At 39.4% G+C, this 23,666-nt stretch overlaps 1 protein-coding gene across 2 annotated transcripts in view; it reads left to right on the top strand.

Moving 5' to 3' along the window:
- The window catches only part of LNPEP (leucyl and cystinyl aminopeptidase), a 101,962-nt gene that overhangs the window by 651 nt on the left and 77,645 nt on the right, over positions 1–23,666 (top strand). The window contains exon 1 of one of the 2 annotated variants that reach the window (XM_073014569.1): positions 19,541–19,560. The exons of the other annotated variant lie outside the window; for it this stretch is intronic. The gene's annotated coding sequence lies outside the window, so the exon portion shown is untranslated. Of the gene's footprint in view, positions 1–19,540; positions 19,561–23,666 lie in introns of those variants that run through there. 2 annotated transcript variants of the gene reach the window in all.

The raw sequence follows: 23,666 nt of genomic DNA, 5'->3' as shown, positions 1-23,666 counted from the left end.
GCAGGAGCTTTCAGCTGTGGCAGCCGCCGAGCCCAACTTCTGTGGGGCGCCAGGAGCTGTGCCCCTGCCCTTCCGTGAGCTGCCGGCGTGACTGTTGCTAACAGGGCGGGGTGGGGGTGGGAGGCCCGGCAGGTTCGTGTTGTGGAAGGAAGGAAAACTTCAGGCAAGGCTTGCTCGCCTCGCTGGGGCCGCAGAGGTGCCTGCCCGCAGTGCCACCCTCCTGAGCCTGCCGAGGCCCCCACGCTTCCCCCGCCCCGCCGGCTCAGACCGCATCGGTTTTTCAGTCAAAGACGTGCTCATGTCAAGGGTCCGTCACGGTGATCCCACTGCGGGACAAGAAGCGAGAGTCAGCGCAGGGAGCCTGCACCCTGCAAACAGCCAGACGGCCCTTCCCCGAGCGGGGAGCATAAACCCACCCTAGTCAGAACGATGGCTTCTGTGCGACCCCGAGGTGCCAGAGCCACAACGTAGGGGTGAGAGGAGATGTCTTACCATTTTGCGGTGTTGAGTGTGTGGATTCCCTTTTAAGACAGAAAGTAGGAAAACTGCCAGTAAGGGAGACGACTCACTAAAATTAGAGGATTCGCTCTCTGGCTGACATGTTTTCCTGAGTGTGGTTGGTTACTTCAAGTAGAGTATCCCATTAATAGGGGCCACAGTCTATCCCTGTGTAGGCACGTTAGTTACCCAAATCCCAGCCAGACTTTGTTGTATGCTATGCTTCATTCATGAGGCTGCGAACTACTGATTATATTGTCCCTTCTCCTAATATAGAATGCTTTATTCTACTGCCATCTTTCTGTCTGGACTGTTTAATTAGGCTTACTGATAACAACTTTAATTCTGAATTTTTTTTCTCATTCAGGTTCTGTTTGTAATTACTAAAACTTAAAGAATAGTCTGGTGAAGTTATTCGAAGAATTAAGGAAGGTTTGAGCTAAAAGGAACTAGAGACACCGTCTAGTACTTTAGTATAAAATGTGTTTAATACAAGTCGTTAAGTCCTTGTAAGTGACTATTTCAATGCTTATTCTTTGTTCTTGGTAGAATGCTTGGAGTTACCATGTTTTTAAATGTGAAATTTCATCTAAATTAAAAAAAAAATTCTCAGTGACAAGGCTGACTCACTCATTTGGTCAAGATTAGTGCTAACTGATTTGCTGAACCTTTGCCTACAGAATTAAAGTCCTTTCTCAAGTTTTAAAATTGGCATCTTTTCTTTCATAGAATATGCTTCTAGATGTGGGTATTTGCAAACTGTCACATTTGGGAGGACAATGGAAGAATCCCACAGAAGAGAACAAAAAAAGAAGCAATGCTTCAACTTTCATGTAGGAAATTGGATTTCTGATCCTTTCCTATCTTTCGGAGTTGATGCTGGAGACAGCTTGGCAGTGCATAATTTTGGTTAATGTAGCAGTCACTTCTTGCAGCCTTATTTAGCATCCTTTTACAAGGAAAACAGAAATGACAATATCTACAGTCAACAAGAAATTAAATGTTAGCAATTTGAAGTGCTTTTCAGGTTTAAGATGGACAGGGTATTTATTTGAAAACTTTTGAAGGATTGCTGTAGAATTTTCTAGTGTTTTCAAATGACATGGTACAGTAGACAGTTATATACTTCATCTTTTTGAGTACAAAAAGTAACGCATGTATAATGCTCCCATTGGTCTGGGTGTGATGATGCAGAGTATTTCACTATCCATAGAATTTATGATTGCAAGATTTATCGAGCCTGGTATTGGATTTTGTTACACATTCATCCTATTTTAGTGGAATTTTCTCACTTACACTTTCTCATGTATCCCTATATATGTAGAGAAGTGTGTGAGCTTAACAAAAAACAGTCTCAGTAATTTAGGACCACATATCTTTTAGTTAAAAATCTTGTCACTGGTTCCACCTACTGACCTATGCATTTGTAAAGGAAGTGAATTTAGTTTATATCTTGTCACTCTAGCCTTCAATACTCATCTATTCCAGTACATTTTTTTTGTAGTTTCTCTGTTTTCTGTCCAAAGTTGCCATGGTATGACTTACTTTTGTTGGGCCCTGCCCTCTACCTGTTGATAATTTATTCATTTGATGAATATGCCATGTTAACCTGTTCAGGTAACATACTTCTGCAAACCATTTAAAATGCATATCCCCGGAAAGGGCTTATAAGGATGGATCTTAGTGCTAGGAATTCCCATTTAGCTCAGGATCTATTTTTGGCTTTGTCCTTGGGAGGGATTGCTATTATGCTGAAGTCTGGACATCCGGCCTGGGTTTGGATCTTTGTTGGCTTTTTTATGATGAGAGATGTGCTGGACCAGTACTTAACATTGTTTTGGCAATAATGATTATGTCTTGTTAGGCAGGTGGAGGTAAAACTGTTAGGTCATAGTGATTTGTATATTACAAAAAAAAATCGAAGGCAACTATCTACTTTTTTTTGATAGGGATATTAGATTAAATAATTCTTTGATGTTTATCCAGATTTTTGTCCTCATTTGCATGCAGGGTTGGTATATTTTGGAAAAACTTAAATTCATCTTAAGAAATGCAAATGCTAAGGTTCACCCTCAGAATCTGATTGAGGAGGTCTGAGTATATATGAAGTATATACTAGGAAGTATGTGTACTTTCTTTTTTTTTTTTTTTTTTTTTTTTTTTTTGAGACATAGTCTCACTCTGTTGCCCAGGCTGGAGTGCAGTGGCACAATCTCAGCTCATTTTAACCTCTGCCTCCCGGGTTCAAGCGATCCTCCTGCCTCAGTCTCCTGAATAGCTGGGATTACAGGCGCCCGCCACCATGCCCAGCTAATTTTTGTATTTCTGGTAGAAATGGGGTTTCACCATGTTGGCCAGGCTGGTCTTGAACTCCTGACCTCACGTGATCAGCTCACCTTAGCCTTCTAAAGTACTGGGATTACAGGCATGAGCCACTGCACCCAGCCAAAAGTATATATACTTTCTAGTTTGTGATACATTCTAAAGTACATCTAAAGGTTGGTATTTTGGTATTTTGAGGTCCCAGAATGAAAACATAATTTAAACATAATTTAGTTTGGTTTTTTTTCATATGAATGTAGGTCCTATGAATCACTTGTTACCACAGTGTGGCACATAACCAAACAAGGAGGACTTAACAGACTTAAAAAATTATTTTTGTTTTCATTTTCAGATTGGTATCCAATTGAAAGTATTTTTCAACTTCAGAAATGGGAAGTCTGGGCAACAAATGAGATATTTGTGGGTTGTAACACAGTGTAAAATTGTGATTCTATCTTTTAATTTTACACATAACAATTGTTCTATAGATATGCGTGTCTTTTTAAAAAAAACTTTTTAGCATCACTTCTCAAAAATGTGAGCACACCACATTTTGTTTTTATTTTTCTTTTGCTCTATGAAAAATTTCCACATTGAAAGAAAACCCTTAAGAAATAGGAGCTCCTGGTTTCTCTGTGTGATGGAATATAAGTTAAATCTTGTTTTTATCTTTCTGTCTTAAGTTTTTTATTTTATTTGGGGGAAATAAGACTATTAGGAATCAAGTGTTAGCATCTCTGACAATCTATGGTTAAAGCTATAGCTAGAAACAGCCCAGTTTTTTTTTTTGAAACTGAGTGTCGTTCTGTCACCAGGCTGGAGTGTAGGGGCACAATCTCGGCTCACTGCAACCTCTGCCTCCCAGTTTCAAGCAATTCTCATGCCTCAGCCTCCCGAGTAGCTGGGACTACAGGCGTCCGCCACCACACCCAGCTAATTTTTGTATTTTTAGTAGAGATGGGGTTTCACCATGTTGGCCAGGATGGTCTCGATCTCTTGACCTCATGATCTGCCCACCTTGGCCTCCCAAAGTGCTAGGATTACAGGTGTGAGCCACCACGCCCAGCCGAAACAGCCCAGTTTTTAACTGGGAACCAGTGGTAGAAAAGTTCTTTGCTATGATTTACCAGTTTCCAAAAAGTGTCTTGATACATGCATAAAAACAACATATTTTAGAAACTCTTATAACCAGTGATTATCATTTATCTGTAGGTTATCCTTGATAACTCAACCTGAAAGATATATAACCAGAGAGATTGGTTATAAGGAAATTATATACAAAATAAGTAAGGGATAATTTTCTGCTCAGTATTTCAGTCATACAGCCATCTTTTGAATGCCCATTTACAAGTAGATTTTCTGCTAGGCACAGTTACGTTAAAAAAAAACCCCACAACCTTGTCATCAGATGATGCTTACCTAAATAAGAGAAACAGAAGAACCTAGTTTTGTTGTCATGCTAATATGAAAATATGGAAACACAGAAGAAATAAAAAAGCAATAAAGTTTTGTCTAAGACAGTATTCTAATTATGAAATAAATGTACAGAAACCTGTTCATAACTGTTTCCATAAGTTTGCATGTCTACTAATTTAGTGTAATACTCCTATTAGGAAACAGCAGTGTTAATCCTCTCTATGAAAACATTAGAAAATTGAGATTTGGAAGAGTTTAGCCAAGATTACCCCAGATATTGGGATGGATCTAGATGAGGCCTGTGGTTCTTGGCAGTTGAGGTGAGGTCAGTGCAGCTATGTTTTGTCAATTAGTCACCTCATGTCTTGAAAACTGTAGGGCAGTAGTTCCCACACTTTTCGGGACCAGGGACCAGTTTCATGGAAGACAGTTTTTTCATGGACCAGGGTCCAGGGGATGTATACTTTCTAGTTTGTGATATATTCTAAAGGGGAGAAGGTTTTGCGATGACTATTGTGCACTTTATTGCTATTATTATTGCATTGTAATATACAATGAAATAATTATACAGCTCACCATAATGTAGAATCAGTGGGAGCCCTGAGCTTGTTTTCCTGCAACTAGACAGTCCCATCTGGGGGTGGTGGGAGACAGTGACAGATCATCAGGTATTAGATTCTCATAAGGAGTGCACAACCTAGATCCCTCACATGCACAGTTCACAACAGGGTTCATGCTCCTATGAGAATCTAATGCCACTACTGATCTGACAGGAGGTGGAGCTCAGGTGGTAATGCTAATGATGGGGAGTGACTGTAAACAGAGATGAAGCTTCACTTTTTTGCCCGCTGCTCACTCCTGCTGTGGCCCGGTTCCTAACAGGCCGCAGACTGGTACTGGTCTGTGGCCTTGGGGTTGGTCCCCGCTACTGTAGGGGGCTGGAGTTGAGCTGATACTACTAGGCCTTTCCATAGTATAACTGGAGCAACCAGAAAGACACAGTCTTTTCTTTCTTTTCTTTTCTTTCTGTCTTTCTGTCTGTCTTGTCTTTCTTGTCTTTCTTTCTTTCTTAGTTTGAATCCCTAGATAAATTTCAGCAACTTTTCTGACAGTTTGCAAGAAACCAGGATTGAGAATGGAGGGACATTTTGGAGCCCTTGTGGTGGTACAGTTCTTTTTATATCTAGATCTTGACCTAGATCTACATCTGGCCATTGTAGAGAGGGTTGCTCATTGCCTTGGTGTTTCTGGACAGTAAATGGAACATCAGAAGTTCTCTGTGTCCATGGAAGGGTGGACAGGATTCCCTTGTAACCTCATCCATTGTTGTAATCCATTTGTGATTGTCCTAGCAGCACCTGAAGGACTTTGCATTTTACAAAGATGTTTAGGGAAAACTGGAAGAGGAGAATCAATGATGAAGATGAAAGAAATGTGGAGATTGGGGGTAAAGGAAGAAGCTGATAGGCAGAGATTTTAAAAATGGTCATGCCTTGATCCCTGCAAGTCTTTGGTTCAGAAATGAGCTTCAGTTGGAGATCTGGACACGGTTGTATGAGGTTGAAGACAGAGTCTAGGTTTGAAGGGGACAGGTAGGTGGGTCTGGTTGGATTAATGGAATTGAGGGCTCAGGGGACGAATGAGTTAAGATTGGCATTTGGGAGCCTTGGCAGGAGATAGAAAACATTTGCCAGAAATTTAAGCTTACTCTCTTTTCTCTTTTATAGTCAGAAAATTCAGTCACTTGTAAGTTGGGACTGTTCACTTTCCTGAATGTTTTAGATTTAAAGAAAAAATATAGCTCTTTGATAAACCACATGGTGTGGAGCTGTGGTAAGCCTGCTCTTACTCCTGGCTCACTACCGCTCGCTCTCACCAAAAAACAGGTTGGTCAGGAGATACAGAAAAACACCCATGAAGCCAGAGGTGACAATTCACCAAATTAGAATCACTCTAATTAGAATCACCGAGCTCGGCGTGATGGCTCGCACCTGTACTCCCAGCACTTTGGGAGGCTGAGGCAGGCGGATCACCTGAGGTCAAGAGTTTGAGGCCAGCCTGGCCAACACGGTAAATCCCATCTCTTTTAAAAATACAAAAATTAGCTGGGTATGTTGGCACGTGCCTGTAATCCTAACTACTCAGGAGGCTGAGGCACAAGAATCACTTGGATCCAGGAAGCGGAGGTTGCAGTGAGCCAAGATCATGCCACTGCACTCTAGCCTGGTGACAGAGCGAGACTCCATCTCAAACAAACAAACAAAAAGGAATTACTCTACAAACAAGAAAAGAATCACTCTAACGAGCAGCAACATAAAATCCTTGGAGAAGGTATGTGCTGACTTGATCAGTGGAGCCAAGGAAAAGAATCTCAAAGTGATAGGACCAGTTTGAATGCCTACCAAGACTTTGAGAATCATTACAAGAAAAACTTCTTATGAAGGTTCTGAGACATGGTATTATTTCCAGATGAGAATCCACGAGTGACTCATTGACTTGCACAGTCTTTCTGAGATTGTTAAGCAGATTACTTCCATCATTATTGAGCCAGGAGTTGAGGTTGATGTCACCACTGCAGATGCTTAAGTCAACTATTTTAATAAATGATTACCAGTTGTTTAAAGAAAAAGAAAGAAAAACTATAGAGAGCTATCTACCTTTTGGGACTACCATCGTAGCAGTCATTTATTCTATTTTTTGGGAAGGATGGGGACAGGGTCTTGCTTGGCTGACCCTTGGCATGGTCACAGCACTGCAGTCTTGACTTCTCAGGCTCAAGCGATTCTCCTGCCTCAGCCTCCCGAGTAACTGGGACCACAGGTGCACACCACCATGCCTGGCTAATTTTTGTATTTTTTGTAGAGATGGAAATTCGCCATGTTGGCCAGGCTGGTCTTGAACTCCTGGGCTCCAGCGATCCGCCTGTCTTGACCTCCCGAAGTACTGGGACTATAGGTGTGAGCCAGTGTGGCCCTGTGGCCAGTCTACTATTCTTTGCAGCCTGGCTTTGCTTCACTCTTCTACTGGTGCTTATGATATAACAATGAACCAATTAATTTTTTAAAAATTCCATCCTTAACATGTAAATGAGGAGGAAACCAGGTCATTTGCCAAATAAAGAAAATTCAAGCTTCCAAGGGAGTTTCAAAAAACAATGGAGGATCAAGTTCAATTACAGGAGATTTTTTGAAATTCTTTTTCTTCTAGTACATATTGCTTGATGAAGGTACTCCTGGGCATTCCACATATTTCAAAAATGTAGTCAGTGAAACAGAACTTCAGTCAGTTGTGTCTGGATTTCTCTAGATTGCGGGTCTCAGAGGCTTCTCCAGCCAATTGTCTGGGGCGAAGGAAGTTAAAGAAGCTTCCTGGCGTTTCTGCTGGGGAAGGCTTCTTCAACTGAGGGAACAGAAGAATGAGGAGTGCAGTGAGAAAAGGATGCCTCTGTGGGTTGGATGTGCTCCTTTCCTCTTGCAGCAAGTGATGGCCAGCGCTATGTGGGAGCGTTTCCCAGACAGCTGCCTCAGGTGTCATTCAGTGCCATAGAGGAAATTTCTGGTAGCAAAAGAGGCTTAAGCCATAGTATTTCTCACAGCTGAAACTTATTTTGTCAAATTTAAAACAGTTGTTAGTATATTCATCAATGAAACATCATTACATTGTTAATGCAAAGAGTCAAGCTGTAAAATCTTTAAAGAGGCTTATTCTGAGACAAAGAATGTGTGACCAAGGCCCTAAGCACAGTCTCAACAAGTCCTGACAATATGTGCCCAACATGGTTGGGTTACAACTTGATTTTATACATTTTAGGGAGACAGAAGTTATAGGCAGACAGCAGTCAATACATGTAAAGTGTACATTGGTTCAGTCTGGAAAGGTAGGACAACTCAAAGCGGGGACTTCTATTCCAGTTCATAGGTGGATTCAAAGATTTTCTTTTTCTTATTTTTGCCTTTTTTTTTTTTTTTTTTTTGAGACAGAGTCTCATTCTGTTACCCAGGCTGGAGTGCAATGGTGCAATCTCAGCTCACTGCACACTCCGCCTCCCAGGTTCAAGCAATTCTTGTGCCTCAGCCTCCTGAGTAGCTGGGATTATAAGCATGTTGCCACTACACCCAGCTAATTTTTGTGTTTTTTCAGTAGAGGTGAGATTTCGCCATATTGCCCAGGCTGGTCTCGAACTCCTGGCCTCAAGTCATCACCCACCTCAGCCTCCCAAAGTGCTGGGACTACAGGCATGAGTCACCACATCTGGCTACATTCAAAGATTTTCTGATTGGCAATTGGTTGAAACAATTAAGTTATTATCTAAATACCTGGAATCCATAGAAAGGAGTGTCTGGGTTAAAATAAGATAAGGGGTTGTGGAGACCAAGGTTCTTATTATGAGATGAACCCGCCAGGTAGCAGGATTTAAGAGAATAGATGGTTATTATCTCTTATCAGAACCTAAAAGGTGCCAGACTCTTAGTTAAATCTCTCCTGGATCGGAAAAAGACCTGGGGTGGTGCAGTGGCTCACACCTGTAATCCTAGCACTTTGGGAGGCCAAGGTGAGAAGATTGCTTGAGGCCAGGAGTTCAAGACCAGCCTGGGCAACATAATGAAAGCCCGTCTCTACAAAAAAATTAAAAGTTAAAAAAAAAAAATTAGCCAGGTGTGATGATATGCACCTGTGGTCCCAGCTGCTTGAGAGCCTGAGGTGGAAGGATCACTTGAGCCTGGGGAAAAGGGAAGTGATCTATGATCATGCCACTGCACTGCAGCCTGGGCAAGAGAGTGAGAACCTATCTCAAAAAAAGAAAGAGATCAGAAAGGTCTTTTTCTATAGGATGTTCCATACAAGAGACAGCTTTGCAGGGCCGTTTCAAAATAGGTCTAATAAATGTATTATGGGGTAAAATACTTTTATTTCTTTCAGAGCCTGCTATATGTTGTGTGATGTTATACTAGAGTCAGTTTAGAATTTGGTATTTTATTGCTACAAAGAGTCTGTTTTGTCAGATCTCTGTTTTAATATTAATGCTGGTCAGTTGTGCCAGAATTCCAAAGGGAGGAGAGTATAATGAGGTGTGTCTGACCCCTCCTTCCCACATAGCCTGAGCTAGTTTTTCATGTTTACTTTGGAATGCCCTTGGCCATTCGGAGGGGCACATTCAGTCAGTTAGGGGCCTATAAATTCCAAGATCCTCTTTAGAGGAAAAATGTATAGAATTTAGTGGGAATGATTGAGGAGAACTCAATCTTGAGGAGAGCTCAATCAAAAGAAGATGTTTAAAATATCTTTTTAAGTTGGTATTGGTAATGTGATTTGAAGATAGAAAGAATGTAATACATGTCTGGCATCTGCTTGTCCTATAATTGTTGGAAGGGCCTCAATGATTAAGTAAGGGAGGCTGCCATGACATTTGAGTCTTGGTGAGAGGAACTAGTGTGTCCAGATTTATCAAGATCACCTGCAGGAGTTTGGGCTGGCCCCCTCTTATTAGTGGTTTCTCTGTTTTTTAAACTGGAGGCTCAGTGCCTTAGGGTCTAGATTAGGTAGCTACATTATGAAGATAACTCAAACTGAGCAATAGAGTATTGGGTATTAGTGGGAATAAGAAATGCATTGCGTTTTAAAGCAACAGCCTCACTTCCATCTGCGTCAGTACAGTATACTGAGAGGCTTGGTAACTTTCCAGTTGTAGGAAGTGCACAGAAAAATAATTGAATATAGAAAAGAGGGTCTAGTCTGACTTGGGGATTAGATAATAGGGCATGTTGAATTAGATGGAAATAAGCACATGCTCACTAAAGTGAGGCTAGCTTTGTTCAAGTCCGGCTGTTCATTGCAGTTGGGTCCGTAGTTCTGTTTTAATTAATTACCAATTCAAGAAATAAAATTGAGATTAAGACTTGAATTTATGCATAGAATCTTTTCTTAGTACATTATCGAATGACAATGACTATTGGCAGAAAAAATGTAGTTGCAATCCCAGCCTTTTAACTAATCTATAACTAATTTTTTTAAGTTGGTTAATGACAAGCAAACTGGCCCTCAGTCAGTTGTAAATTGATGACAAAATTGTTACTATAAAGACTGAAGACTGTCATATACCTGGTGTTTTATCAATCCAATAAGTCACATGGAAAAATGTTACAAAAAATTATCTGCAAAGTAATTTTTTGTTCAGATTCTTCTGAGATCTGGCAAATAAATGTATTCACCAACAGAGTTGTTTTTTTTTTTTAACTCACAAGTTTTCTGTATACATTGAAGAATTCTTATAAATTTCCCTTGCAGATCCCATTCAGTGATACGCATTCTCTGTTAAATAACTCACAGATACTCATTATATCTAATGTAATTTTTCATTTTAAATAAGGAATTATAAGTTAAGATGTTCTTTTAAGACTATAGTATATCCAATTGATGGAATTTAAAAGTAAAGTTTTTATCTTTAGATCTTATAAAGGTATTTGCAGCTATACAGATTTGCTTGAGAGATTAATGAGCATACATATTTAGGCATCACTGACAATGTAAATTACTTTAGATTGCTAAATCTAACAGGGGCCCTAAGCATTGTTAAAGACGGGCACCTATATTGTGAGGAAAGATTTAAGAAATACTTCGGAAGGTAAAGATTTTTTGTTAATTTGATTAGGGGGACAAGTTTGCATAAATATAAATGTAAATAATTTTACGTAGGAAAAGAAAAAGAAAATTGAAAATTGAAGCTAAAATAATTTGATTTTTCCCTCAACAGGGTTATTGGCTATCTTTTAAGTGAATAAAAGAGCATATCTTTATATGAATTTTAAGCATGGTCATATGATTAATGTAAGGATAAAGCAACCAAATGCTCTCAGTATTTATTCCCGTGCTATTTGTCTGTTTTTTAGTTCATGGAATATCGTGTTGTACTTGGTATTTTGATGCTTTTGAGATGTCCTTTAGACAGATTTTTAACAACAGGACTTCCTCTGTAGAATCGACAATGTGTTTGTCTCTCTGTGGCACTGACAACGTTTTTGAATGCCTAATTGTTCAGTAGAACTCCATGGTTATTATTAGAACTTTGTGCATTATTATAAATATTTTATCTTAGTTGTATATTCCACTGCAGATAGCAACCAGAAAACTAAATACAGAAGTATTACATATAGAGAGAATATAATGTACAAAAAAAATCGTGGGAGATGGGTGATTTGGGTTTAATTCTATTTTATTGAAACTAGAGAATAATGGGATTCAAATCTACTTAATTTTTCTTATTTTCCCATTTTTCTCTTTTTGAATTTTTTCCTTTTTACATTATGTTAGTAATTTGTTCTTCATCTCTTATTTTTATCACCTAGGCAGAAAACATAGCAAAGCATAAATCATTTTTCAGGTCACCATGCTTCATTCTTCTTTTATTGGGGAAGGGGTCATGGGGATCCGGGAAGAGCACAGTGTAAACATTTTAATACAGATTCCTCTTTTTTTTTTTTTTTTGAGACGGGGTCTTGCTCTGTCTCCCAGGCTGGAATGCAGTGGCGCGATCTTGGCTCACTGCAACCTCTGCCTCCCAGGTTCCAGTGATTCGCCTGCCTCAGCCTCCCGAGTAGCTTGGATTATAGGTGTGCACCACCGTGCCTGGCTTATTTTTGTATTTTTAGTGGAGATGGGGTTTCACCCTGTTGGCCTGGCTGGTCTCGAACTCCTGACCTCAGGTGATCCGCCCTTCTCAGCCTCCCAAAGTGTTGGGATTACAGGCGTGAGCCACCATGCACAGCCCAGCTTCTTCTTGCATACTGTTTTAAACTGCTTCAGTTAATAAGTATTTTTATTTGTTTTGCTTTTGACTTATGCCCATGTATCTTTTTAAAAATCTATTCTATTTTCAAAAAGATGCCCTCCCAAATAAATACATTAAATCCATTAAAATATTCCTTTATTGTATGCTACCTTGTTCTAAGCTTTGTTCTTAAACTTACAAACGTTAATTTAGCATGGTCCCTGATTTTGAGGAGCTTACATCCTTGTGGAATTATTTCTTGAAAAGATTATTGATATGAACATACAAACTAGCATACTCTCCAGAAACCATCAGACTTTGAGAATTATAGGTCCAGTCCCACACCTTTTACTGCAGATACATTTGGTTTTGTACTCTTTTTTTTCCCCCCATTTTGGAGATCTATCTATAAATCTATCTTATTTTGTTGACACTGTATAATATAGTGCAATAGCGAAGTGAAAAGTTCAGACAGCCACATTCAAATCCTGGCTCTTTATTCACTAGCTCTCTGATTCTTAAGGATATTACCAGAATGTCTTAATATCTTTAGTTAAAAACCTAAAATTTACATTCAAAAGTTAAAACTTTTTGAAATTAGTATTGGTCTAAGATACATGGTGGTTTGGGCATATTCCAGCCATAGTGAGATTTTGAAAAGCTGGGAACTAATGGTATTTCTTGGATCCTAATTCTTTACTAAGGGCTTGAGGCGATTATAGGAGGATTCATTCTATTTCATATTTATTAACAATTACGAATTTGCATCACTTTCATGGAAGTGTTTGCCTAAAGCAGGGATCCCCAACTTCCATGCCAAGGACCAGTGCTAGGAACGGGGCTACACAGCAGGAGGTGAGCAGTGGGCAAGTGAGCATTACCGCCTGAGCACCTCTCCTGTCAGATCAGGGTGGCATTAGATTCCCATAGGAGCACGAACCTATTGTGAACTGCACTTGGGAGGGATCTAGGTTGCATGCTCCTTCTGAGAATCTAATGCCTGATGATCTGAGGTGTTACAGTTTCATCCCAAAACCATCATCCCTTCATGCTCTTGCCTCCGTCGCTCTCCCCCATCCCCGTCTGTGGAAAAATTGTCTTCCACAAAACCAGTCCCTGGTGCCAAAAAGGTTGGGAGCCACTAGCCTAAAGAATAGAGGAACTGTACATTCCTACATCCAATTTAATTCTGGCCCAGGTCTGCTTTCATGGTGTCTTCAAGAAAATGCAATATGCAGCACCTCATTATTAATACAAATAGGTTCTATTTGTTCATCTGAAAAACATTAATTACATATAGTAGACAAAAACACAGTTCTTTTATATTTGCTATGATGGTTGGCATCTAAGATAGTGTTTTGTTGCACACATACTAGATGCTTAATAAATGTTGTCTGAAAGTAATACTACTTCAAACAACTCCAAAGCAAAGACTTAACAGTTTTGTTTGGACTCTTAAATTAGAGGTCAGTCTGTCTGTCCTTCTGTCCTCCTTCCCTCCCCCCTCCTTTCCTTCTCCATCCTCCCCTTCACCTTTCCTTTTTCTATAAACTTTTCCATAGCAAATAGAGTAATTCCAAATCATTTTTTGGAACATTCTTATTAGTTTTCATTCAGCTTCCCTTTCCACTGAAATGAATTTATTGAGTGCTTGCAGTATTTCAAACCCTAGGCTTTGTACAGAGAAGACGGTGCTAAATAGGAAACTCTCTCAGTGTTAGAGGGAAAGGAAGATGATGTGGAGGGAGGGAGTCCTTACTCTGAGCATTTTCACAATCAACATTAAAGACTGACCCAACAGTTCCCTCCTTTCTCCTTCTTATTTCATAGCTAGAGAGCTGCTGTGCGTTTGAGACCTTAAGTGGTGCAATGAAATCAATTTCTCTTCCTACAGTGCTGCAAGGACTTCTGGCTGACCTATATTGGGGCACTTTGCCCTTCATTAGAGAGCCACGAAAACAATTCCCTAGCCAATTAAATTCAACTTTTAAAAAGGAATTTCCTAATATACCATAGAGTTGGTGAGAAGGCAATGAATGGGTCATACATAAGCTTTCATGTAGCCTTATGGGAAGAGTAAAGGTTAAGCTATGTCATGGTTGTCAGATGGGCAAAGCCGCTGAAAGGCACGACTCTCTATTAGTTGACATAACAAAATATTAATAACTAGTGTTATGAATTAGTTGCAGTATGAGTTGAGGTATGAAAGCATGAAGTTTAGACCTGACACTATCCAGGAGGGAAAAAAGTAGATGTTTCTGTACTGATGTTAATCAAAGGTTAAAAATCAAATGACATTTTGAGGAAAACAAACCTAAATAACTCATTAATGACCATACAACTTAAATTATGGTGTGTGGTACTATGAATACGTTGATTCAGTACTTCCTTCCCCCTTAAGAAAATCTCCATTTCTCCCTACTCCTTAGTATATTTATAGAATAATTATATGGGAACAGAGTATAGGCAGTGTAATAGTCTGCTCTGGCTGTTAGAATGAAGTAATCCAGACTGGGTGGCTTCAACAACAGATATTTATTTACTTACAGTTCTGGAGGCTACTAGCCCAAGATCAAGGGACCACCGTGGTTAGTTTCTGGTGAGGGCTCTTTCTCACTTGCAGAATGCTACCTTCTTGCTGTGTCCTCACGTGGTCTTTGTTCTGTGCAGATGTGGAGAGAGCAAGCTTTGCTGTTTCTTTCTCTTTTTCCAAGGACACCAATACTATTGGATTAGGGCCCTACCCTTATGACCGAATTTAACCTTAATTACCTTCTTAAAAGCCCTCTCTTCAAATGCAATCACATTGGGGGTTAGTGCTTTGTTTGTTTGTTTGTTTGTTTGACAGTGTCTCGCTCTGTCGCCCACCCTGGGGTGCAGTGGCCGGATCTCAGCTCACTACAAGCTCCGTCCCCCCCGGGTTCATGCCATTCTCCTGCCTCAGCCTCCCGAGTAGCTGGGACCACAGGCGCCGCCACCACGCCTGGCTAATTTTTTTTGTATTTTTAGTAGAGACGGGGTTTCACCGTGTTAGTCAGGATGGTCTCTATCTCTTGACCTCGTGATCCGCCCACCTCGGCCTCCCAAAGTGCTGGGATTACAAGTGTGAGTCACTTGGCACCTGGCACCCGGCACCCGGCCGGGGGTTAGAGCTTTAATACATGAATTCGCAGGGTATTGGGGGTGGGGTGGGGGATATAACTCTATATCATAGGAGTCTTAACTTTAGACAGTTTCTTTCTGTAAACCTCAGGGTAAAGAAAATTATTTTTCCACAGGAATAAGTTATTGGAGTTTACATTCCTGCCTGAGGATGTTAGAAGCAGCATATATAGTTAAGTTCAATTTTCTTTTTTTTGGACAGAGTAATTCAGGATGATACAAAACCCCTTGTCCCATTTTTGTCCTGCACTGAAGCAATCCAGACCTTCTGTATTTATTTACTTTGTGTATTTACTCTGTATGCTTTTTCAGACAGTATACTAAACTTTCATGTTTGGATCAAGATGTCTGGAGAGTTTGGGAGTAGTTTATCTTTGAAGGCAGAGTTATGCTTCTGAAACATTTTGGTTTTTGAATCTCTTTTACACTCTTAAAAATTTTTTTATCGAGGACCCCTAAGAGCTTTTGTTTGTGTGAGTTATTTCTCTAGATATTTAAAAATTAACGTTTTAAAAAATTTATTTAATAACAATAAAAACCTTTTACATATTAAATAAAATTTTTAATGAAAGAACTATTATTTTTCAAAACAAAAGGATTAGTGAGATGCATTATTTTCCATTTTTGCAAATCTTTTTGATGTTTGGCTTAATAGGAATACAACTGGATTTTCAGATTTGCTTCTGCATTCAGTCAGTTGTAATAGCACAAGTCATGTAGCCTGTGGAAAACTCCACTATACACTCATGAGAGAAGTGGAGTGAAAATGGCAAATAACATATTATTATGAAAATCATTTTGACTCTGAAGGCCTCCTGCAAGGGTATCAGGGATTTCTAGGTGTACCTCTACTACATCTTGAGAACATTAATCTTGCCTTTTTCAGGAACTGGAGAGGAATAGTTTAGGATTCCACAGAAGGTAGAAAGTGGAGCTGTTGGAATTGGGCAGCAAGTTTCTTAAGATAGATCTAGGTCACAGGAGGGGAATGTTCTGGCCAGGCAAATGTGCCTGGCCACATTATCAGATACCTTGGTTATGTGCAGATTCTACCGTCATTTATTTCAGCCCTAGATGATTCTAAAGTAGAGAGAGACAGATTTTTCTTAAACTATTGCCTTTAAAAACCATTGATTTTTATCCCTATATTTTTTGTTTATATCCAAAGTGTTTTCAACAAGCTGCCCCTTTCTCAACACCCCAGCCCCTCAACAAAAACATAATAGAGATACATCATTTAATTTCTCAGCCCTTTCATGATTTATTAGACTAATCTTAGTTTTTTTTGTGTGTGTGTTTTTTTTCCGAGATGGAGTCTTGCTCTGCCGCCCAGGCTGGAGTGCAGTGGCGCAATGTCAGCTCCCTGCAAGCTCCACCTCCCGGGTCACACCATTCTCCTGCCTTAGCCTCCCAAGTTGCTGGGACTACAGGCGCCTGCTACCATGCCCAGCTAATTGTTTGCATTTTTTTTTTTTTTTTTGTAGTAGAGACAGGGTTTCACCGTGTTAGCCAGGATGGTCTAGGTCTCCTGACGTCGTGACCCGCCCGCCTCGGCCTCCCAAAGTGCTGGGATTACAGGTGTGAGCCACCGCGCCCGGCCGACTAATCTTAGTTTTAATGAATTAAAGGCCTACTTGGCTAAGTTCATTTACTTTTTTTTTCTCCTGCTTTTCTTGATATATGGGCCCAGGAATCCCAGATGATACGGAACTCTTTGTTTCATACCTGCCCTGCCATAGAATGATCTAGACCTTTAAGAGGACTAGAATCAGTCTTCTTTTTCTGGGCTTTCTGGGGCCATGAATGACTAGGGTTGATCTGCTTTCTCAAGCTTTGCCCCGGGCCTAACCAGGTCAGCCTGGGACTAGCCTGTGGGGTTTGACTATACCTGGAACAGATGGTTAATCTGTAACTAGCTTGCTATAATGTAATTTCCATTTGGCTGGCAGTGGGGAAAGGAAGGTACTTCCGGTAAGCTACACACTGATTTTCATCTAGGTGTTCACACATACCAGGTTTTACGAAAGAGAGCTTGACACTCGCATTCCTGATTAGCATATTGTTAGTGTGAAAGTAAGGTGTAGACAGATAGATCTAATCACAAAATGGTTGGAGATCTTTTATCGTGTCCTTTTCTTAGAGCAAATTTAATAGAGGAGTTTGATTAGCACCTAAGACTTGCTTAAAACTGAGTTACTAATTCTTTTTCCACTATTAATTGCTACCTCCACCCTCCTCCCCACGTTTCTCACAAACCCGAGACATCCCTGAGGCCGTTTAAAGTCCTGTTTATCCCATAGAATAAAATGACATACAAAAGGACCTTCACTTCTTGCAGGTTGGCTTCCCTTATATGAAACATAATATGTGGCCAAATAATATGTTGCTGTATATAAAAATGTGTGGTTCTCTCATTTCTAGGATTTTCATGTGTTATGTTGGCTTTTCATCTGAAAGTTTTCTCTTGTCCATTTGTATCTTGGTATTTTCTTTTTCAATTAAAATATTAATTTCTAAGAAGCAAACCAATCTATGTCTTAGTTTATGTAAACTAATTCAAGTTTTGTTTTTTACTCCAGATGTGTTGATAGAGGTTAATATAAGAAATGTTTGTGTGGCATAACGCAAAGGTTATTTTGGATTCTGAACCCATAGCAGGTTCTAACCGGTGTTCATCAGTTTATGCTTGCTTTTATCCTTGATGTTAAGGAATGCTCACCAAGCCTTTGATTACTAGGTATACTGCAGAATAAATAAAATTGTCGCTAGTGTATATTCTGTATTAATCTGTCCACAGCAGCGTTGTCAGTGGTCTCACGGTTCTCTGTAGACATTAGTATTGGGTTATGGCATGCTAAAATAGAGATAATTGAGACTATAAAGTTCCAAGTTTAAGTTATCAATAACAACCCTAAAACTGTCTTCCTTTTCTTTCCTTCTAAAATAAGACATATGGTAATCTGTAATCAGATGTAAACATGTACATCCTGAAATGTAATTATAAGGTCAGCTGGCCTGAGCTAGAATTCTGTTAATATGAAAGTAGATGATATACCTACCCATTCTAACCCATTCATTCAAAATACCTTGAAATAGTTATTGACGTTATAGAAATTTAGCCCTTCACTTTATACAGAAGACCTTGTATGGTTCCTTTGTGTGAGTGTACAGAATTTGTGGAGCAAAGATCTGGAATCTGGCATATGAGAATGTGCAATAATTGTTCAAATGAATAAGCTGCTCAAATTGACCTTTGTATAATTAAAATCAGAGTGCTGAAGTGTTGCATATTCCTCATTCTTGCAATTATATTTTTGAAACTTAAAGCAAAACAAAAAATAACCCTTCTATCCCTCTTTTCATGTCCATATTTTGGCAACCACTGGTATGCTTTCTGGTATTATAGGTAAGTTTACATTTTCTAGAATTGTGTATAAATTGAATTATATAGATTTTATATAATTTTATGTAAATGGAATCATACAGTGCTCTTTTTTGGCCTGACTTCTTTGACTCAGCATACTAGTTTCTTTTTAAAAAATTGGTAAATAGGGCTGGACACGGCGGCTCACGCCTGTAATGCCAGCACTTTGGGAAGCCAAGGTGGGCAGATCACTTGAGGCCAGTTGTTCGAGACCAGCCTGGCCAACATGACGATAGCCCTGGCTAACATGGCGATAGCCTATCTCTACTAAAAGAACAAAAATTAGCTGGGTGTGGTGATGTGCACCTGTAGTCCCAGCTATTTGGGAGGCTAAGGCAGGAGAATCACTTGAACCCAGGAGGCAGAGGTTGCAGTGAGCTGAGATTGTGCCACTGCACTCCAGCCTGGCTAGGCAACATTGTGAGACTTTGTCTCAAAAAAGAAAAAGAAAAAAAATTGGTGAATAATATTCCACTCTACAGATATGCCATAATTTGTTTATTCACTAATTCATCCTTTGATGGACATTTGTTTTCAGCTTGGGACTATTACAAATAAAGCTGCTATGAACACTCTAGTATAAGTTCTTTGTATGCACATTCAGTTTCGTTTCTCTGGGGTAAATTCCTGTAAGTCGATTGGCTGGGTCATCTGGTACTGTAAGTTTTAACTTTTTAAGAAACTGCTAAACTATCTTTCAAACTGGTTGTGCCATTTCACATTTCCATCAGTGGTATATGAGAGTGCTGATTAATTTAGTATAATAATCTTTTTAATTTTAGCTAATCCAGTAGATGTGGTTACCTTGGGTTTGTTTTCATTTGCATTTCCCTAATGACTACTGATGTTTGTTATCTTTGTGTAGGGGGAAGGAGAAATGGATTTTTTGGACATTAGTTCACCTTTTATGAAATGCCTGTTCAAATCTTTTGCCCATTCCTTTACATTGGATTATTTGTCGTCTTAGTGAGTGGTAAGAATACTTCAAATATTCTGGATACGTGCTTACACAAAGATATACACATATATATATTACACAAACATATCTAATAGTTCCCTCTATATAAAAACACTAAAGACGTTGCTCTATCATTTTCTAGTTTCCAGAGTTTTTTTTGTTAAGAAATCCATGGTACCAGCCTGGTCAACATGGTGAAACCCGGTCTCTACCAAAAATACAAAATATTAGCCAGGCATGGTGGCAACCATATTAGCCAGGCATGGTGGCACCCGTGTGTAGTTATAGCAACTCCAGAGAATGAGGCAGGAGAATCGCTTGAGCCCTGGAGGCGGAGGTTGCAGTGAGCAGAAAGTATGCCACTTCACTCCAGCCTGGGAGACAGCGTGAGACTCCATCTCAAAGTAATCCATGGTAATGTGAACTGTTACCCTGTATGTAATATGTTGAGTTTTTTTCCTAGCTGATTTTGAGTATTTCTTTACTTTTGGTTTGCAACATCTTGTGTTTTGGTTTGGTTTTCTTTGAGTTTATTCCTTCTTGAATTGGTACACTGATGTCTTTTACCATATTTGTGAAGTTTAGGGGTGATTGTTTCTTCGGATAATTTTTCTGCCTCAATATTTTTCTCCAGTCATTCTGGGACTCCAACTGCGTATGTTTTAGTCCTTTTTATATTGCCCTACACGTCCCTGAGGCACTGTTTATTTTTTCCTCAATCTTTCTTTTCTCTGTGTTCTTCAAACTGAATCATTTCTGTTCATCTTTAAGTTCATTGACTTTTTTTTCTTTGTCATCACCATTCTGCTCTTCAGGCCATTCAGTAAATTTTTCTTTTAATAATTTTTGTTGTCTGTTTTAAAATTTTATTTTGGTACTTTTTATAGTTTCTATTTCTGTGCTGAGAATTTTTACCTTCTTGTTTATTTCACTATGTTCTTCTTTACCTCGTGGAGCATAATTATAACAACAGCTTTAAAGTATTCGATATTTCCATCATCTGGTGATTGCCTTTTCCATTGAGAATTGTTCACATTTTCTTGGTCCTTTGTATTTCAAGTACTTGTGGCTTGCATCCTGGACATTATGGGTGGTATATTGTGTAGACTTTTTTATCCTCTGAAGAATGTTGATATTTTTGTTTTAGCTGGCAGTCACCCTGCTCGGGTTCAGACCTTAGTTCTGTTTCACCATCTGTGGCCAGTGGCTCCAGTATCAGTTTAGCTCTCCTAGCCTTTGTATGGTAGACAGAATAATGGTCTCCAAATATGTTCATTTCCTAATCCCTGGAGCCTTGGTAATATTTTAGGTTACGTAATGAAGAGCAGTTAGGTTGCAGTTAGAGTTGCGGTTGTTAATCAGCTGACCTTAAAATAAATCCTGGGTTATGTAGTTGGGCCCAGTGTAGTCATAAGGTTTTTAAAAGTGAGAAAGTGAGGCAGAAGAGTCAATATCAGAGAGGCAAAGTGTGAGAAAGACTCAACCTGCAGTTGTGACTTTGATGATGGGAGGGGGGCCCAAGCTAAGGAATGTAAGCAGTTTCTAGAAGCTGAAAAACAGAAAGAAATGGATTCTCCCCAGAGTTTCCAGAAGGAATACAGCACTGTTGCTATCTTGATTTTAGCCCAGTGAGACCCATTTTAGACTTCTGACCTCCAGAATCTTAAGAGATTTGTGTCATAAGCCACCAAGTTTGAGGTTAATTTGTTATAGCAGCAATAGAAACTAATAGACTTTGCTATATTGGTTTGAGTCTTTTCTGCACATATATAGCTCAGTGATTATTTTGTAATTTTTGCAGGTTCATGCACAGATTTAAGGGATCCTCTTTTCTGATTCTCTCCCCTACAGGAAGAGACCCTGTAGACCCTACAGGTTTACTTCTATGTAGCCTACAAGGTCTACTTCTGATTTCTCTGGATAGGAATATGGGACTCATTGGAATTTTACCTGTTGGCATTGCCACACCACTCTGTGACCAAAGCCTGCCCTCAGGGCAAAGTAGAGAAAGGAAATGGAACAATATTAAAACAGAAACTCACCCCCATGTGTTTTGCTTCAGCAAGTTTTTGACTCTATAACCTATTATAAAGTGAAATGAAAATGTGGACACCTGTGAAGCGGTCCGAGTGCAAAATTTGTCTAGTTTGGGAGTGATTGTTTCTTTGTCTAGACTTTCAGTTTTTTCTCCAGTCTTTTAGAGTTGTCTCCTACCTAATTCAACAACAATTTGAGTGGCTTGCCTTTTTGAGTTTTTCTGGTGAATTCAGCTGATCTTCTCAGAATTGCTTTCTTCATCTATTTTGCAAGTTAATTGAATTACCTAATAGCTATACCAAGCATAACTCGAAATGCCGCAGCTGACCTTGGGCAAGCTCCTAACTCCACTTAGTACAGAAGTGGAGCCGTACAGCCCTGAATGTCAGGCATGTTGTGGGGATTAGTTGTATTGGTTTTCTATTGCCACCATAACAAATTACCACAAACTTCAGCAATATAGTACAAATTTATCTTAAAGTTATGTAGGTCAGAAGCCTGACATGGGTCTCACTGGGCTAAAATGAAGGAGTTGGCAGGGCTGTGTGTCCTTTCTGTGGGCTCTGGGCAGGATCCATTTCCTTCACTTTTTTGCCTTTTGGAGGTCGTCCACATTCTTTGTCTCCTGGCCCTGTTCCTTCATCCTCAAAGCTACCAAAGGCAAGACATGTCCTTTTTCATTATTTCACTCTGATAGCCTCTTTTGCCTTTTTTTTTTTTTTTTTTTTTTTTTTTTTTTTTTTTTTGAGACAGTCTCGCTATGTCACCAGGCTGGAGTTCACTGGCACGATCTCGGCTCACTGCAACCTCTGCCTCCCAGGTTCAAGTGATTCTCCTGCCTCAGCCTCCTAAGTAGCTGGGATTACAGGCACCGGCCACCATGCCCAACTAATTTTTGTATTTTTAGTGGAGACGAGGTTTTACCATGTTGGCCAGTATAGTCTTGATCTCTTGACTTGGTGATCCACTCACCTTGGCCTCCCAACCTTTTCTGCCTTTTAAGGACCCCTGTGATTGTATTCGGCCATTCTGGATAATCTTTCCATCTCAAGGTCTGTAACCATGTCCCTAAGGATTAAGACATGGACATTTTGGGAGTTGGGGAGGATTAGTCTGTTGACCATACCAGTTAATCTTATTTACAGAGGATGTAATGATGAATATGTTGAGCTGATGAAGTAGACAAGTGGCTACTATATGTAGAGGTAATGTTGGAACAAATAATATGTCTCAGAATAGTTTCTGTAAGGCTGATTTTATTCTGAAATTTTAGTTAATTTATAGTTAATATAACTACCTCTGTATTCTGTTGTGGTCTTTTGTGGGTAGAATTGAGGAAGAGATAGGAACGGGTTTATTTTGCCATGGCTCGTGATACACCAAAATGTGATCCTTGGTCAGTTTACCTAAATATCCATGTAATTATTTTATCTAATTTAATAATTTGCTGAAATCTTCCTTATTTTTACTTTTTATGAAGTTTTTAGCCATTTATATTAGAGGATGATTTTTAAAACAACTTTTGAAGACTTAGGTGACATTTTAGTAGATATGATTGATTTCATATTATTTTAGTTTTAGATTTTTAAAATTTGATTTAGCCAAATCCATACTCTGTAGCTAATTCTCCATATCTGACCAAACTTGAGTATCTGAGGATTTTCTAAACTTGAGAAGATCTAAAATTTTTGATTATGAAAATTTCTTGTGCATTTCAAATTATAAGTCTTATGCATGGCTCTACTGTGAGTAATAGTACTAAATAATATTCACGTGTACATTTCAACACATTTTAAATTCAGCCAACTACTTTTATCTTTTTTTTTTTTTTTGAGACTGAGTCTCACTCTGTCGCCCAGGCTGTAGTGCAATGGTGTGATCTTGGCTCACCACAACCTCTGCCTCCTGGGTTCAAGTGATTCTCTTGCCTCAGCCTCCAGAGTAACTGGGATTACAGGCATGTACCACCATACCTGGCTAATTTTTGTTTTTTAGTAGAGACGGGGTTTCACCATGTTGGGCAGGCTGGTCTTGAACTCCTGACCTCAGGTGATCCACCTGCCTTGGCCTCCCAAAGTGCTGAG

Source organism: Chlorocebus sabaeus, chromosome 4 (genome assembly GCF_047675955.1).
Source record: "Chlorocebus sabaeus isolate Y175 chromosome 4, mChlSab1.0.hap1, whole genome shotgun sequence".
Taxonomy (NCBI): domain Eukaryota; kingdom Metazoa; phylum Chordata; class Mammalia; order Primates; family Cercopithecidae; genus Chlorocebus; species Chlorocebus sabaeus.
The sequence above is the reverse complement of the archived record's forward strand: the minus strand, read 5'-3'. Positions and strand labels throughout refer to the sequence as shown.